This window comes from Aricia agestis, chromosome 12 (genome assembly GCF_905147365.1).
Source record: "Aricia agestis chromosome 12, ilAriAges1.1, whole genome shotgun sequence".
NCBI lineage: Eukaryota > Metazoa > Arthropoda > Insecta > Lepidoptera > Lycaenidae > Aricia > Aricia agestis.
The window spans coordinates 10,289,614-10,307,467 of NC_056417.1; the positions used below are offsets into that span (position 1 = coordinate 10,289,614).

Genomic DNA, 17,854 nt, shown 5'->3' on the forward strand with positions numbered 1-17,854 from the left:
CGTGTTAAAGAAAAAAGTTTGGTATAAAATCTTACCCCCTCTTTTGACCCCTTGAAGAGGTGGGGGGAAAAATTTTTGTACATCGGATGTTAAGTTGGGAGAAGACAAATATATCTGCGAAAACCGCATTCAAATCGGATCAGTAGTTTTCGTGTGATGCTGGAACAAACATACAGACAGACAGACAGACAGACAAAAAACTAACCACAGTTTTGGCTTCTATAGCGATGTAGTAACAGCCCCCGCTTATTATTTTTTGGATATCTTTAATACTGTATTTATACATTCGCGTTCGCTATTCGTCTCGTCATTCGACGTTGATTCGACGAAACATTCGTATACGAATGCTGTCGCGAACTTTGTCGCGAACTAACGTTCACACATTCGTGGGGGGATTCATTTTGATATTCGCACACGAACATGGAGGACGTGTTCATATTATGATAGCAATGTTGAATGAAAAATATGAAATTTATTAAGTATAGCGATATTTTGGGTTCCAAATGAGCTCTTCCTTTTTGTAAAATTCTAGGAATTCTCAAATTCACCTTTCACTCCACTCCATTTTTATTACATAATAATAATACTAAAATATACTAATAATAATATTTATTAAAAACCAAAATATATTTCCTTATAATATTAGCCAAACTGCATAGTAGTTTGTCGGCGGGCTACGCGCTCATAAATGCGAAACTAATAAATATAATACTTATTATACTTTAACAACAAAATATAATCTTTTTGTATGTGTTATATCTTAAATTATGACTTATAAGTTAACGCAGTGATAACTTACTAAAGCCACGTATGTGGCATTAGTAAGAAAAGAAACAAGTGTAATAACTAATAACATTGTACTAACGTTATAATAATTATATGCCTATTTTTATATAGAATATAAAAATAGGCTTATTTTCAGTACAGTGTACTTAAGTCAAATATGTATGTTCAGCTTTGTACACGTCCTGTAGGGTCGGACGCTAGCTGTCAACTGAATGCAAGCGAATGTGTAAACAGTAAGTTCGTATTCGCTATTCGTGCTCTTTGATTCGCGCCCGAAAAACCGCTCGCAACGCGAATGCCACGAATAGCGAGGCGAAGTGCGAGGCGAATAGCGAGCGCACTGTTTACACATTCGTGTTCGCTATTCGCCTGGTGATTCGCCTCGCTATTCGTGCGAATGTATAAATGCGGTATAATGTACAGAATTGTCATTTCTACAGTTTTATTATATGTATAGATATAGATTTTTTCATACAACATCCCTTTATTATCTTCGAAGATGACGTTGCAATTTAATTGTTGTTTAGTGATAAATAAATTGAAACAGATATCTAAAAATGACGCAGCTTCAAGAAACTGTGAGTGAATTCTGCGTGGATCGGAACACAAAATATAATAATAATTGTTGAATCTGCGGGTAGTTGAACAACTTCAGTGAGTTTGACGTCTGTAAAGGGTCCCACACATTAACAGTCCGCCTGAAGGCTCTGTTCGGCAGGCTGCCTGAAAATCGTCGATACAAAATCGTTAGGGGAACTGTGAGTCTGTGCTCTTTTCCGAGGGGGCCGCCGCATTGAAGTTAATCGGAAAAGAGCACAGACACACAGTTCCCCTGACGATTTTGTATCGACGGTCAACGACTGTCAGGCAGCCTGCAGGCAGACTGTTAATGTGTGGGACCTTACCTCAGTCCACTGTACACACGCGACCACGGCCGCTAGAAAACAGCCGTAACGTCGGGTTTCGGGAATAAGAAAAGTACTCCGCGACAAAATCCGTAAGTGGTTAAAAATATATTTTTAGTACTAGATGACGCTCGCAACTCCGTTGCGCCAAAACTCGTTTATCGCGCGGGAACCGTACATTTTTCCAGGGCAAAAAGTATCCTATGTCCTTTCCGGTTCGGTTCAGCAGTTTGGGCGTGAAGAGGTAACATACAGACAGACAGACGGACAGACAGACAGACAGACACACTTTAACATTTATAATATTAGTATGGAAGTATGGATTATATTTTAGAGTCATCATAATATTATTTATCAAACAAATTAAAATTAGCTTCAACCTGAGGTAAGCATCTCAGCACATCAGCCACTATATCACACATAAGGTCATTGATAAGAGAGTCACCGAGACGCTGGTTTTCTATGTCTTTGATATTGACCCAATCGTGCCGAAGCATCTCCCACGTTACCAGCCCGTAACGTGTTATTTACTCGGCTACGTGACGAGTGACGGGTGATTAAACTTGCTGCATCAGTTTATTTTAGACGTGAGATATTGTTCGACGGCCCAGTAACAGGCGTCCTAGCCACGTGGGCCAGGGGTGCCAACTTTCACGCTTTTCACGACGCGTTTGCTCGCGGTTTGTTTCGGAATTGCCAGCCCTGATGTTAGCCGTTTCCCGCTCCGCAGTCAGTTAGGCGGGCGGCGCGCCCAGGACTGACGTGTGTGTGAATATAATGTAGTGGTGTTGTGTTACGATGATTCTCACTTAGTGGTTCCAGTCGTACAGGTTAGAAACGTTTATTTTAAAGTTTATTTGATGATTTGAAATGTTTATAAAGAGAAGAGTTTATTTATAAAACTGTGTAATTTGTTTCTTGTTATACCATGTGTTTGTACGGGTTCGAATCACTTTAAAAATATTTTGTTATTCGCCTTTTATTTTACGAGTTAACTAGCTGTTACCCGCAACTTTTCTAGCGTGAAAATTCGTCGCTCAGGAACCGTATTTTTTATGAAACTATCCTAGTAGTGGTATAATATATGACTCTGAAGTCTGGACCTAAAGTATCTCAATGGAAAACATTTTTTCCCTTTTTTGTGTTTAATTGTAACATACAAATAGACAAACTTTATTGTTTATCTTTCATTTTAAATTTTACTCGCTAAAAAGCTATTACAACTGCTAAAAATTTCACATTTTAATAGCTTGTAGTGGTAACTACAAGCTATTAAAATGTGAAATTACCCAGTCCAAACCGTTTTGTCAGACCTAATTGAACGTGTGACGAAATTGGAGCGAAACATTAATTTTCACACAAGACAAGCCAAATCCAAACAAATCTTGTATTTCTGTTTTAGACAAAGATCCTGCATCGTATTGTGAAAGTTGCTTGACAGAAAATATCATAAAGCCGCCATTCCACCGCGGCGCACGCTGTGCACGGCCACGCTGCGCACGGATTTATTAGTTTGACTACGTGGGTCAACGTTTCCACTGCAGTACACGCTATGCACACGGCCACGACTTTGTACAACTGTAGTGCAGCACAGTTTTGAATACTATGTACACGCTTCCGTATACCCGTGCACAGCATGCGTAACGTGGCCAGCGTTTCTTACAAAGCGAAGCTTGACGCACGTGCGTAGTCTCTCCATGCGCTGCGGTGGATTGGCGGCTTAACTCTATCTATAGTCCATACTAATATGTATTATTAATGCAAAAGTGTCTCTGTCCGTCCGTCCATCTGTATATCTGCCTGTCGATTGTCTAGCTGTTACATCTTCACTGAACCGATTTTGCTGATATTTGGTATGGAGATACTGTTTATCCCGGGAAAGGACATAGGATATTTTTGTCTCGAGAAAGTACGGTTCCTGTACGATTAACGAATTTTGAATAGAGTATAAATAACCAGTGTGATAATATATTAAGGATTATTGGTATAAGGATTGTCTCCTTTTAAAATGAAAATCTGTTCAAATCCGTTCATAATTAACTTCATATTATCCTTGGCTATTGGTGAAGCTTAACTGCACTACAATAATATTATTTTTAATATAACAATAACATATCACTATAAAAAAGGTAATAACAAAATAAAATAGTCTATAGAAACTACGCAAACTAATATAGGCAAATACGCGTCTACAAATCCCTTGTTAGAGAAATAGTAATAGCTTATTGTGTTGGCGGAGGATCCCTGTCAGTCGTCACAACAACGCTGCCAATTCGTACTTACATTGACATAGGTATTGATGTGTCATTTTGTGAAAAATGCTACTGAAACTGTCTATTTGACATATCTTGTTTACTCAATGTCTACCCTTAGATCAAGATCTACCATACTAATATTATAAATGTAAAAGTATGTCTGTCTGTATGTTATCCCTTCACACCCAAACCGCTGAACCGATTTTGTTGTTTGGTATTATATTTATAAGGAAAAAAACCGTGATACATGCAAATATAAAAATTATTCCAATAATCAAAGATATTTTATGAAAATCTGTCATCAAAATTTGCCATCAGATCCTGGTAGACCTATAGTAAAACCATTTAGTTTTATAGAGCTACGAAATGTGTACTACAGTTATTACTAATTACTATAGTTGCGCCAAAATTAGATTATTTAGAACCCGTACATTTTTTCCGGCATAAAAAGTATCCTATGTCCTTTCCTGGGACTCTAAGTATCTCCATACCAAATTTCAGCAAAATCGGTTCAGTGGTTTGGCCGTGAAGAGGTAACAAACTCAAACTCAAAACTCAAACTCAAACTTTTTTATTCATAATAAATTTTTGCAAATGTTCTCTGAAAGTCTACATGATGCCTAACCCGGCGAAAAGAACCGGCGTAAGAAACTCGCACGGGGGCCCACTTTTTTACCAAAAAAAGTGAGAAAAAATTAATCTTTTAAAATAAGGTATACAATGTTGTAACTTAAAATTATACAATGTCAACATACATAATTGTAAGTCATAAAATAATGTAGAAGTAGCCTTGCAAGCTGCCATCCTACTCCCAAGATGTGCCATCGTTTATGAAATCATTGACCTTATAATAAATAAGCTTTGGCACACAAACGCTCTTTGACTACTAACAGATAGACAGCCAGACACACTTTCGCATTTATAATATTAGTATGGATTTTCTATGAAAGTGTATAAATTATTATAAGGATGTAATTACCATAAGTACCAACCGTAATCCAGGCTCCCAAATAATGCCTTTGCATTTTTAACAAAGAGGAGAAATTCGCGAGTCATTTGAGCAACAATTTATGAACGTTTTCATAAAAATTACGTAATAAGCGGGTGTATTCTGAGATCAAAAGTCCATAAAACACTTGCGTTGAGCGGTTTGTAAAAATAACTTATAATAAAGTTTTCCGTGTTTCCTTTCAATTTTCTGTAGACTTATGTGCTTTATAAAAAAGGCTTCAAGAGAATTATAATAATAACAAGATAACAGACAAACTTTTGCATTTAAGATAATATTAGTCTGGACTCCTCCTCCTTCTTCTTAGCTCATTTCCACTTTACGTAGGGTCGGCTCTCCTAGTACATTTGCGCCAAGAAATTCTATCTTGGGTTGTCGATTTAGGCAATTTATTTACAGCTAGTACTTTGGTCATAATATTAGTCTGGACAAAATTATCTATGGAGGCTTCACACCACGTCAGTGTGGCCCCATGCTAAATGCCTGATGGACTTGTGTTACGGGTAGCAGACAACGGAAATATATTTTTTTATATCTACTAATCATAATAAACGTATTAAAAATTTTTATTTATGATACATTATAATATAGTATATTTTAACACACCATCGGGTGTGTTAAAGTATACTATATTATACTAAATAAAATATACATCCAGGAACATGAAAACTTTTTGTTCCGTCGGCGGGAATCGAACCCGCAACCTTCGGCTTCAGCTTCCTTGATTACTATTATTATTAAAATTATTATTATTATTATCAAATAATTTACATGTGCTACCATCATCATATCAAAGGGTTTTCGTGGTTTGATACCGCTGTCGATCCTGGCGACACAGGAGATACAGTGGTGGGAATGTGTGGTGGGCCAAAGCCCGTAAAAAAATTATGTGCTCCTACACGTTCCCTATAAGTAGAAAATCGAACTTCATTTTAAATTCACGTTTTTTAAAAATAAAGTTACACACCACACGTTTCAATACGATGTAAGCTTGAAAGAACTTTTCTGAAAACCATTTCCATTTGCCGCTTTTTCGCAGCTACAAAAAATACTTTATTTTCTGAATACTCAAAGTTAGCACTTTCACCACGTTCTCGCTGTCGTTTTAGGGTTCCGTTCCCAAAGGTTAAAAACGGGACCTTATAACTAAGACATCGATGTCTCTCCGTCTGTTTGTTTGTCTGTCTCCAGGCTGTTTCCCAATAACCGGCATAGCGTCTGAAATTTTCCCATACTTTTATATATTACAAACAACAATTAATACGAAAACCAAAATAAAATTACGTTTGTTGTATAGGGGGCACCCATACAACAAACGTAATTTTTTTACCTTTCTAGCGCGTAATCAATAATGGCAACAGGTAGTCACTTGAAATATTCACAAAACCCTTCGCGCTCGTTTCCGACTCGCACTTGGCCGATTTTTCTGAATGCGTGAACCAAACGACAGTGAAGAGCCTCCTTTTCAGGGTACTCATACAACTTGCATTCGATGATAAGAAAGTTAGAAGTAACAAATGCTAAATGCCCGACTTATTTTGATTTCACTTCGCTATCGAAATCATCGAATACAATTATTAGCATTATTTCTAATCACTATCATTGTTATTTTTCAAGTAGCCCTACTAAAAAAACATTTAATTGCAAAAAAAAAGGTAGCAAAAGAGAAAATATATTAGCTGCCAATAGGTATGTTTGTAATTTTGTTGCGTTATATCAAGATCAACCATAACAATTACCATAAGATCAACATAATCCGGTCAAATAACGTAGTGGACCAAGCATTAAAAAGTATTAATATTATAATTGTGGTTAAAAGCTACACTTACTATTATATAAGCCGTTCTTGCTCTTAAGTATATGAGGGTCATCTAGACCGTTCCTGCACTTACAAGTAAGGTTTTATATTAGGGTTTTATTGACTTCACTAGGCATACAAAGTCTTTGATAACGAAACACGACCCGGCGCTAATGAATAATAAATTTAGGGATCAAATTTGCATTACTATCTCGTAAAATGTCCATAAAATAAACGTTTCCACGCTTTTACGGCGTCACTGAGTCCTTTATCAACAGTATCAAAAGGGATTTGTACAGCTATTTTCGTAGTCTACATACCTATAAGCATGAACACGCATAGGTAATTCTATCATGAGCTATGTCCACACTGTGCACTTTAATCTTCAATTTTCGTCATCAACTTTCATATTGGCACATTCAATAATTGAATGCGTCAAGGAATGCAACGCCAATATTGACATTTTTTAAGTTTTGGATACGGTCAGAGGGCATGCGTCGCGGGCATGCCTCACGTTCGCTGTTGACTGCGCTATAACGCATGCCCTTGACGAACAAAAAAAGACACAATAGCTTTGTCCACATTGTGCCTTTTTCTGTTCATCAAGGGCATGCGTTATAGCGCAGTCAACGCGCGTTGAAATCGTAGCGCGCGCTACATTTCTTTCAACGCGGGTGGATTTTGACGCGCGTCACGGGCATGCCACACCTTCGCTGTTGACAGCGCTATAAGGCATGCCCTTAATGAACAGAAATAGGCACAATGTGGACAAAGCTAATGTGGATAAAGCTATTCGCACACACACTAGGGTAATACATAGTAATATTATAAATGGGAAAGTGTTTGTCTGTTACGTCTTCACGCAAGAACCGGTGAATCGATTTTGGTGAAATTTTGTGTGGAGTTACTTTGAGTCAAGGGAAAGGACATAAAGTTATTTTTATTGCCAGAAAAATTAAAGGTTCCCGCGCGATAAAGGAATCTTGGCGGAGTTGCGGATGTAATCTAATTTCAGATATTGTTGGAGTAGAAAACAGTGCAAAAGGCGCATCTGTGTTTGAGATAGCGAATGATCGTTTGGTTCCGAAATAACTGATAATATTAATATTGTGAACAAGTTTTTCGAGGGTTTCTTCTAAAAGTAGCCAGAGCCCCTAGACAAGACTTTTCTTTATTGATTGTTTATAGAATCGCCGATCAAAATGCATTGACATAAAGCGTTCGATAATATGAAGTTGAATTGCGATTTGCGACTCATTGTCTGAACTTTACTGTATGGAAATCATAATGTGCTCTTGCAAAGGTAAAAAGTAAAAGCGTTAAAACGAAATTTTATTTTTGCATTTGGAGCACCAGGTGTATCGTATAGTTCAAGTTGCTTCGAGTCGGAGCCAAGACAAATAAACAAGAAACATTATATCCCATAAAGCTGAGTTCTTTTAAAGTGGTTTTCTAAAGTTAGGAAATAGTATAAAAAGTTGTTTACATGATATTATTATCTGCACATTCTCTTCTCTGTTGTATCTCCGTTACAATTTTAAGTTGTCTCTTATTTGTGCTCCAGCTCATTTAAAAATGCATCATCACTTTTATTACTTATTTGTAGGACAATGTTACTTTTAAATTATATAACTATTAACCTACCAATATACAAAAAACCAGATGGTCAGGGTTTCGTTTTAGGGTTCTGTAATCAATAAAACTTGGTTGACTACGGTACCCTAAAACGGAACCCTAACCAGCTGATTTTTTGTACATTGATAGGTTAATGGTTATATTATTTAAGAGTATCATTGTCCTACAAATAGAATAATCCATATTTTAGGACCATCAAATCAAAGTATGAAATCTTTTCTAACTCTATTAGCTACCACTTTCAAGATTTTTCGCAAATAAAAATTTTGTTTGTCTTATCAAAATGAAGCTACTCACAAAATATGTGCTTAATAGTAATAAAAAAAAAGTGTTCTAGGGCTCCCTGACTAGTATGCTTGAATTTAAATAATTTTTTTATTACATTAGAAGCTGAATATATTATTATCATGAGTACTTATAAAAAACAAAAATAGGAAATTTTATTGCTGTATTTTTATTATAATTTTGTAGCTTTGAAATAAGTTAATAAGGCTCTATAAACGGTAAATTACGGCAGCGTCGTCGAGCGTCTTAATAACTGATTGATGTCCGTCTCTGAGTGCTGCAGTAAATCATCTTAAAATCTGATGCTGAAGCGTAAAAGCAACACTGGCTTTGATAAGCCTGGCTTATTTTGACTGAAATGCCAAGTGAATTGCATGTAGTTATATGACGAGTATCAAGTAGGCTAAGCAAACGGAGCACCTCCGTTACCGGCGTCACGGTAATCCCTCTATTTAGACAGAGCACGGAGAATGACGTCCACAGTTGTAGCTCTATGGCTATGTCTATGGCTATGCTATGTTCACATCAACAATAATCTGACAAGGAAATTTTTGCACCAATTTGAACTAAACACACTTATTAATTAGCTCACAACCCTACAAGGATATATTTTACAATTTTTCAAGGATATTTTAGCTAAATTAGGTAACACCTGTACAATCACAATTCACACCTGTACAACCCTGTCAATGTAATTTAATATTCTACAGCTCTGTGGCTATGTTGTTTTACATCAACAATAATCTCACAACGTTGTCGAAATTTAGAATGACATGTCACAACATCCATGTAATCCAGTCAACGTCGTTCATGTATTTTACATGTGGCCGAATAAAAAGTTAGCTGTCGTTCTCGGTAGCAGCTGCTTTGCATCCATAGTGTCTTACAAGTTTTTCAATCCTTGTAGACCTGTAAAGCTTTAATGTTACCTAAATATTAGGTTACCCATATTTCAATTAATATTTAAGACGGTTTTCTATTTTAAATTATAAATTTCATCCAGACACAACATATTATAACGAATTTTTAACTTAAGACGCAACCCAAGTCTTAATTATCTTAAACACATTCATAAATTTGTGAGTCCAAATCTTCCTAAGCCTATGTTTATGATAAAGAGGAATGTTTCTGTCGTTTAATTTAATTGTGGGTGAGGTATGAAAGAGACAACTACTGCACCCTTAAGTCTCTTTCTCACCCTACTCATTTTACCCTCAGGGCTCATAACGATTAAAACAAGGAAAATGTAGCATCAATTTAAATGGACCCGTGAAGAGAATAAGCAAATTTCGTTGAAAAAACTTTGGAAATTTTTATTTGAAGGTTGGTGTTCCCGAATTGCACTTGAGAAGTAAAAATGTATTTAACCGTGCTTTGCAACTTTTTGTACCAAGGCGTTCTATCTTCTGTCGGCTCTCCCGAAATGCAACCTGTTGTTTCCTTGTTTATGTATCATCTCAATCTCTAATCAAAAGTAAAATTCTTCTTTATGTTGTCGTGAACCAAAAAGGTATGGGTAGTCCCATAGCTTTTTGTAAGCTACAAAACTACAAAGTTTTTGTAAGCTATACAATATGTTACTGCAAATACTTTTTAAATTTTGAATGTCAATTCGATATCCATACATTAATCATCATCATAATATTATTTATACGAAGAGTGCGGAAACGTAGGAGCATGGAATTTTGCACAGTTATAGTTTATATGGAGAAAGAGTGCATCGAGCCAATATTGTTATAAATTATGCTTTTATCATACATTTTGTTAACAAATAAATAAAACATTACACACACTATAATGTGCACACATTTTGAATGACAATATATTATACATAATGGTAGGCATCATGTAGGACATTCTGAAAACATTTATTTTAAATTTATTCAGAAATAAAACAATTTTTATTTTGATTTTTATTAAATCTGAAATACTTTAAATGGGGAGCCTTATGAAGAGGATAATTAAATTTAAGGTCGAATTTCAACCATTGGGCGATCTCTATAGTTTGTGCGTTTTAAGATGAGTACCTGGATGACCGAGCTTTGCTCGGTATAGCAAACACTCATAGACTTCGTGTTACTTAATAACGCCATCTGCTGGTCGTTAAAAGAATTAGTTGCTAACAAAATAGTATTATTATTCGCCAATAAATGTCAGGAAGAGTCATATTTTTCAGTTTATCGATTATCGATAAAGCACGAATAAAAAGACATTTTCTGAAAATGATTCCTAGCTAGATCGATTTATCGCCCCCAAACCCCCTATATACTAAATTTCATGAAAATCAACATATATATATATATATATATATATATATATATATATATATATATATATATATATATATATATACAGTGTGTAACAAAAATAAGTGATAATACTTTAGGGTGTGTACGTGTTCCTTGTAGAGAGTTCACTGTGAAAGTAGCAGCGCTGAAAGACCAAAATCTTTTTTCACTTTTGTATGGGGAAACTCGTGGCGCTCGGGCCTTTGCCCATACAAAAGTGAAAAATAATTTTCGTCTTTCAGCGCTGCTACTTTCACAGTGAACTCTCTACAAGGAACACGTACACACCCTAAAGTATTATCACTTATTTTTGTTACACCCTGTATATATATATAATCACTCAGTACTAAAATTTTGAGAAATAGCCTCCGAAAGTTATCCTACCAAACACCACAAAATATGGACAAATGCGCGGCCCGGCCCCGCCCCGCCCTTCCATTGGCATTCTTGCAGTGACGGATTAAATTAAAGCATGTATTTAAATCAATATCTGTATATTTCCTTTTCTCGATCAAAATATTTTAAAGTTTCACCAAAAATACTGACTTGCACACTAATTATGCACCTAAATAATGCGAATTCAGCATACTATTTAAAGTTATTTGCGAAACTGTTTTACTGAACGAATAACTATTATTAAAATAGTATATAAGATTATTTTGATGTATGGAGGAAAACAAGTAAACAATTTTGTTTCTCTGTAAAATAAGAGAAACAAAATTGTTTACTTGTTTTCCTCCATACATCAAAATAATCTTATAAAACGACAATTACGTTTATTGTTATTCCTCCGATAAAATATTAAAATATTTTTAACACAGATCGTTTCTCTTAAAACATTTTTTTTCATTATAATAAAATTGTCAACTTACTTCAAAATCAAATAAATCATACTTTATCTTTGGAACTTATACCAGCCTACTCTATAACAAGAAACACCTAAGAGGTAAACTTACATCTCCCCCCTTAAGGAGAAAAAAAAATCCATTTTTTTTTACATCATTAAATCTAAAGGCCTACATAAGTATAACATAGGTACAGGAATCATTTTAGTCACATGAAATAGGTTTGACTTAGCTTTTCTATGACCTGTATCTATTTCATATATAGAACTCGACACTTTCTCTACAATCCTAAATGGTCCAATATAAACTTCATCAGAATGGAAATAGACTTAATAGATGTAAGTTACATCTATTAAGTCTATTTCCATTCTCAACATAAACTAGATCTCCCACATTAAAATTACAATGCTTCCGATTCTTGTCAAATAATTTCTTGTTGTAATCAAGGGACTTTTTTGAATTATCCAAAGCAATTTTTTTGTCATTTATCCAACTCTCACTCGTTAAGTTATTTCTATATTCCTTTGGTAAAATCATTACTTTTTCTGTTCCATACAAAATATAAGTTGGATCTTTCAATATGTCTTCAATGCTTATAAGATTGACAACTCTTAGTTGTTCATCAGTGTTTTCATCTGAATTCAACACTGGATTTCTACTTAAACAGTCTGTCTCTAAATTATTTTTTCCAGGAGAATAAACTACATTAAATTCGTACTGTGATAGGTAATAGGTAAGATCCCCTAATTCTTCGTCCGTTCTTGATTTTAAATTCATATTCTCCAATAGTATATCTAACAATCCCTTAGTTCAACAAACATACTACAACTTTTTAAAGGAAAACCATCACCTAAATTACTTTTAGGAACATCATTTATTCTAAATAAAACCCAATTTAATCTGTTATGTTCATATAATTAAGAATACATAAAAATTATCAAGTGCTAATTTAACATGGACTAAACTTTGGCATAGCGAATGGTAACTCAGTTTATAAGCAATAATAAACAATCGGCAAAGAGCGAGTCGGATTCGCGCACAAAGGGTTCTTTACCGATATATTGCAAAATAATTAAGCCTCCGGCTTAGGAATTGCACTCTAGGGGTTGACAAGCTACTAAAGAAAAAAAAAGAAAGTCGCCGGAGCCGAGCTCTGAACCACTGGACCACGGAGGCGTTAACTGGACAACGCCTCCGTGGTCTAGTGGTATAGAGCGCGGCTCTTGACTCGGAGGTCGTGGGTTCGATTCCCGCGTTGGAAACATGTTATTTCCAAGTTTGGTTAGGACAATGCAGGCTGATCACCTGATTGTCTGACAAGTAAGATGATCCATGCGTCGGATGGGCATGTAAAAAAGTCGGTCCTGCGCCTGATCTCTCGCCGGTCGTGTCGGTCTTCCGTCCCACTGGGTTATGAGAGTAAAGGCATAGAGAGTGCTCTTGTGTACTGCGCACACACTTGGGCACTATAAAATTACTCCTGCGTAGCTGGCCTGGTTTCAATGAAACCGGCCACCGTCACCGAAACCGGTGTGGGAGCTATTATTATTATGTACTGAAAATTATTGCTGTATTTTTATTTATTTATTTATTTATTTATATAACATGGAAAACTTACAGCTAAGTAATGTCGGTGGCAATTTTATGTATGATTATCAGAAAGCCAATTACAAGTTTTCACCTCTAAGTAACAGATAAAATTATACATGATATTGTGAACTTTCTTAATTACATTATATAGAAATGTTTCTTAAATAGGATACATGCAAAACAAGTACTTATAGCAAAAGGTTTAAACGATAGTATGGCCAAAGAACCAAAAAGAACAACAAGCTACTTACAATAAAATAAGTAATATGGTTTCAACTATAAAATAAGTAATATGGTTTCAACTGATACAAATTTTAAGAAATCAAATTATCAAAAAATTTAAAAAATTTAAGGCTTAAACTGTTTCTAATCGACGTTGCATTTGTAGTGAATACGTCAAGATCATAATCCCGGCATAGCTTGTTGAAGTTGCGACTCACTCTCACAACATACGAATTTTGTCTGTAGTTAGTAGATGCTATTGGTACAGCTAATGGTGGGTTGAACCTGGTGAGTTTAGTGGGGACATTAATCGAGAATTTAGAAAGTAGTTGAGGACAGTCTAACTCATTTGACATCGTCTTTGATAATAAAGTATAGTCAGCTATCATGCGTCGAGTTTTTAATGGTAGTATATGAAATTTCTTACATAGGCTTAGATAGTTGTCCGAATGGTATGCTATTTTTTGATGATAGCACATATATTTAATAAAACGTTTTTGAATCGCCTCTATACGGTCTATATATTTATGTTAATAAGGGCTCCACACCTGCGAGGCATACTCAAGGTAACTTCTGACATATGAGCAGTACAAAATTTTTAAAGTTTTCGCTTCGTTAAAACAGTTTGACATTCGCATCACAAACCCCAAGGCCTTGGAAGCTTTGTTAATAATCGCCTCAATCTGAGTATCAAAAATTAGCTTGCAATCGTGATGTACGCCTAGATCACGAACACAGCTCGACCTAGATAAGATTTGGCCTCCTAATGAGTAATTTGCGTTTATGGCAAAACGCTTCCGAGTATACGTTATTATTGAACATTTGCTGGGATTAAGATCTAGTTTATTCATTTTACAATAATTTTCAAGGTTGGAAAGGTCTGATTGAAAATTAAGAACATCTACAGATGAAGTTATAATAGCGTAAATTTTCATATCATCTGCAAAACATAATAGTTTTGCGAACTTTAAGCAGGAATCAATGTCATTTACGTATATTATAAATAGTAGAGGCCCAAGTAGCGAGCCTTGAGGTACACCACTCGGTATAGGAACCCAGCTGGATATGTAATTATTGAGTACTGTGGCCTGAGAGCGATTCTTGATATAAGAGGAGAACCACCTGAGAAGATCTTCATGTATACCTATATTTTTTAGCTTGAAAATTAGTAGTTCATGGTCAATGCGGTCAAACGCTTTGCTATAGTCTGTGTATACACAGTCAACTTGACTACCATTGTCCATGGTGTCTGTGATGAAATCATTAAATAGTATAAGATTTGTTACGGTCGACCGACCTCTTAAGAATCCATGCTGAAAAGGACTAAAAGAATTTTTGAGGGCATCATAAACCTGATTAAAGATTATCCTTTCAAAAACTTTGGCGATGATACACAATTTTGAGATCGGTCGATAGTTGGTTAAATCATTTTTTTTGAGCCCTTTTTATGGATGGGGGTTATAAAAGCTTGTTTCCAAATTTTGGGAACAATACAAGAGTCTAGGGATTTCTTAAATAGAATTGAGATTGGCCTAGATATAGAGGACGCACAACGCACTAAAAACTTTGCTGGTATGTTATCAGGGCCCGCTGCCTTAGTAGTATCAAGTTTTTTAAGCAAGCTAGCAATTTCTTCGTCTTTAATATTAACACTTGAGATATCAGAGACATAATTATTGCTGGTACTTCTAGAGGGAGCTGAGGTTGTTGAAGAGTTGAGAAATGTGAAATGAAAATACGAGGAAAACGCTTCGCATATGTCTTCCCCTGTTGAATAAATCTGATCATTATATTTAAGCGAGCTAGGGATTGCATTATAGTTGTTTCTGGTCTTAACGAAAGTCCAAAAGTGTTTGGGATTATTTAATATAGATTTCTCTGTTAGGTTTAGATAATTTTGGTAACAATCTTTTTCGGTACTTTTAACTTTATCGCGAAGATACTTGTATGATAATTTGTCGCATATGTTGTTAAATTTTTTCATTTTTAAAAAGGTTTTATGTTTTTCTTTTATTAATTTTATAAGCGGTGAAGTATACCAAGGCGGATAAGTTTTATTTCGTTTATGTTTTTCGGGTATGTAACAATTGTGTAATTTGATACCTAATTGTTTTGTTAAAGTAATCCACCGACTCATCCATATCAAGATTAGCGAATTCACTTTCCCAATCAATTTTAGAAATTTCGTTATTAATGGAGTCAAAGTCACCCTTGTCGTATAAGTACAGAGTTCTGGGAGCCTGGTGTAACAAGGAGGTCACTACAGATTCAAAATATATCAAAAGCCCTGGGTGATAGGGATCGATGGGTACTAAGGGATCGAGACATTCGGAAACTTTAGCTACCTCACTTGAAATGACTAAGTCAAGTATTTTGCCGTATTTGTTGGTGACCATGTTATATTGTTTTAGGTCTAAAGTGCAGAGTTCGTCAGCAAGGGCATGTTCATCTCTGGAAGTGAGTTTGCTTGGAATCAGGCATGGATTGGAAGATTGAGAGGGTAACCAGTCGATTCCACTCAGGTTGAAATCGCCTGCGATCAGAAATGTACTTGTTGGGTGATTGATAACCGATTGATTAAGTTTAGTAAGAAAATTGTTTAATTGTATCGAAAAGGACAGCCCCTGATTTTGTTTACATAGGTAAATTACACATAAGTATAGATCGATTATTTCGCGAGAGTTCGATTTTTTGTAGCGTAAGTTTACCCAAAGGTCCTCAGCAGTAGAATGAAACAATGGTTGAGAGATAAACGAAAATTCCTTCTTTGCTGCTATCAATACTCCTCCACCTCTTGTCTGACCGGTCGAGGCGTAATCGCGGTCCCGCCGCCAAACAATGTAGCGGTTGTCAAACAATTCCGAGCTAAGGACACCATCGGTCAACCACGTTTCCGTTAACATAATAACATCATAATTATTTAGTAGCATATTACGATAGAAAATATCCGACTTGGACCTAAGTCCCCGTACATTTTGGTAAAAAATACATAGATCATTTTTATTGTTAGTCATTTTGTAGGATAATAATTATTAGAATTCGGTTGGTTGGTAAAAACTTACGAGTTAATGTAATAAGATCACTAATAATACAAGTGAGCAAACGCAACATTATATAATAACGAAACATAAATGAGTGTAAAAATACATAAACAGGAATATGATAACTCAGAACAAAAGGGCTAATAGTATTGTGTAATATTTTACGATTTGTATTGAATGAGTTCGAGTAAAGTGTTATTAGTCTTATCAGTGCACCAGATGCGTAACCGTAAACAAGTTTGAAGTTAGGCTCGATAGCAGACAATTTATATAAATTATTGTAACTTTGTAGCTTTCAAATTATCCTACTTCCTACTAATATTATAAAAGCGAAAGTTTGTTGGGATGTATGGATGTATGGATGTGTGGATGTATGAATGTATGGATGTTTGTTACTCTTTCACGCAAAAACTACTGAACGGATTTTAATGAAACTTTACAATAATATAGCTTATACATCAGAATAACACATAGGGCTACAATTTTAACCGACTTTCAAAATGGGGGAGGTGCTATGTTCGTTTTCTTATATTCAACGATTACTCCGCCGTTTGTTAACCGATTTTCAAAATTTTTCTTTTGGTATATAGGGTATCATCCCAATTTGGTATTATATTCACAAAAGTGGTGATCTGATGAAGGATCCATAAATAATCGAGGGAACTCCTCAAAACTTATAGGGAAACATGTGGTGACTTCGGTTTCGTGAGAAGTATTCTAAGCATATGCTACCAACAAGTAAGATTTTCCACCGAGATATACCTGGTATACCGTGGTTCGGAAGGTGCTGTGAGAACTCCTGATTCTTTATAGATACAAGTTTGGGAGTTTCGGCGTTGTTTTAAGAACAGAAAGCATATGCTACTATGCAAATTACATTCATCATCGATATCATCATCATCACTACCATATTATACCATTTCATAGTCTCTTAGATCGAGACTCGAGTTTGTCAAGCGATAATTAAAAAAAAATCTATACCTACCTAATATTATAAACCTGAAGAGTATGTTTGCTTGAACGCGTCAATCTCAGGAACTACAGGTCCGATTTAAAAACTTATCTGTGTTAGATAGATCATTTATCGAGTAAGACTATAGTCTACATTATATTATCACGCTAAGACTAATACGACCGAAGAAACTCAGGAAAATCTGGGAAAAACGGGGGAAATTTTTTTTAAGGGAAAATGTAC

The 17,854-nt window shown here is 35.4% G+C and overlaps 1 protein-coding gene across 2 annotated transcripts in view; it reads left to right on the forward strand.

Moving 5' to 3' along the window:
* The first annotated feature begins 2,412 nt into the window (after positions 1-2,412).
* Positions 2,413-17,854, forward strand: part of LOC121732435 — a 64,834-nt gene continuing 49,392 nt past the window's right edge. For both annotated transcript variants that reach the window (XM_042122311.1, XM_042122312.1), the window contains exon 1: positions 2,413-2,521. The gene's annotated coding sequence lies outside the window, so the exon portion shown is untranslated. The remainder of the gene's footprint in view (positions 2,522-17,854) is intronic.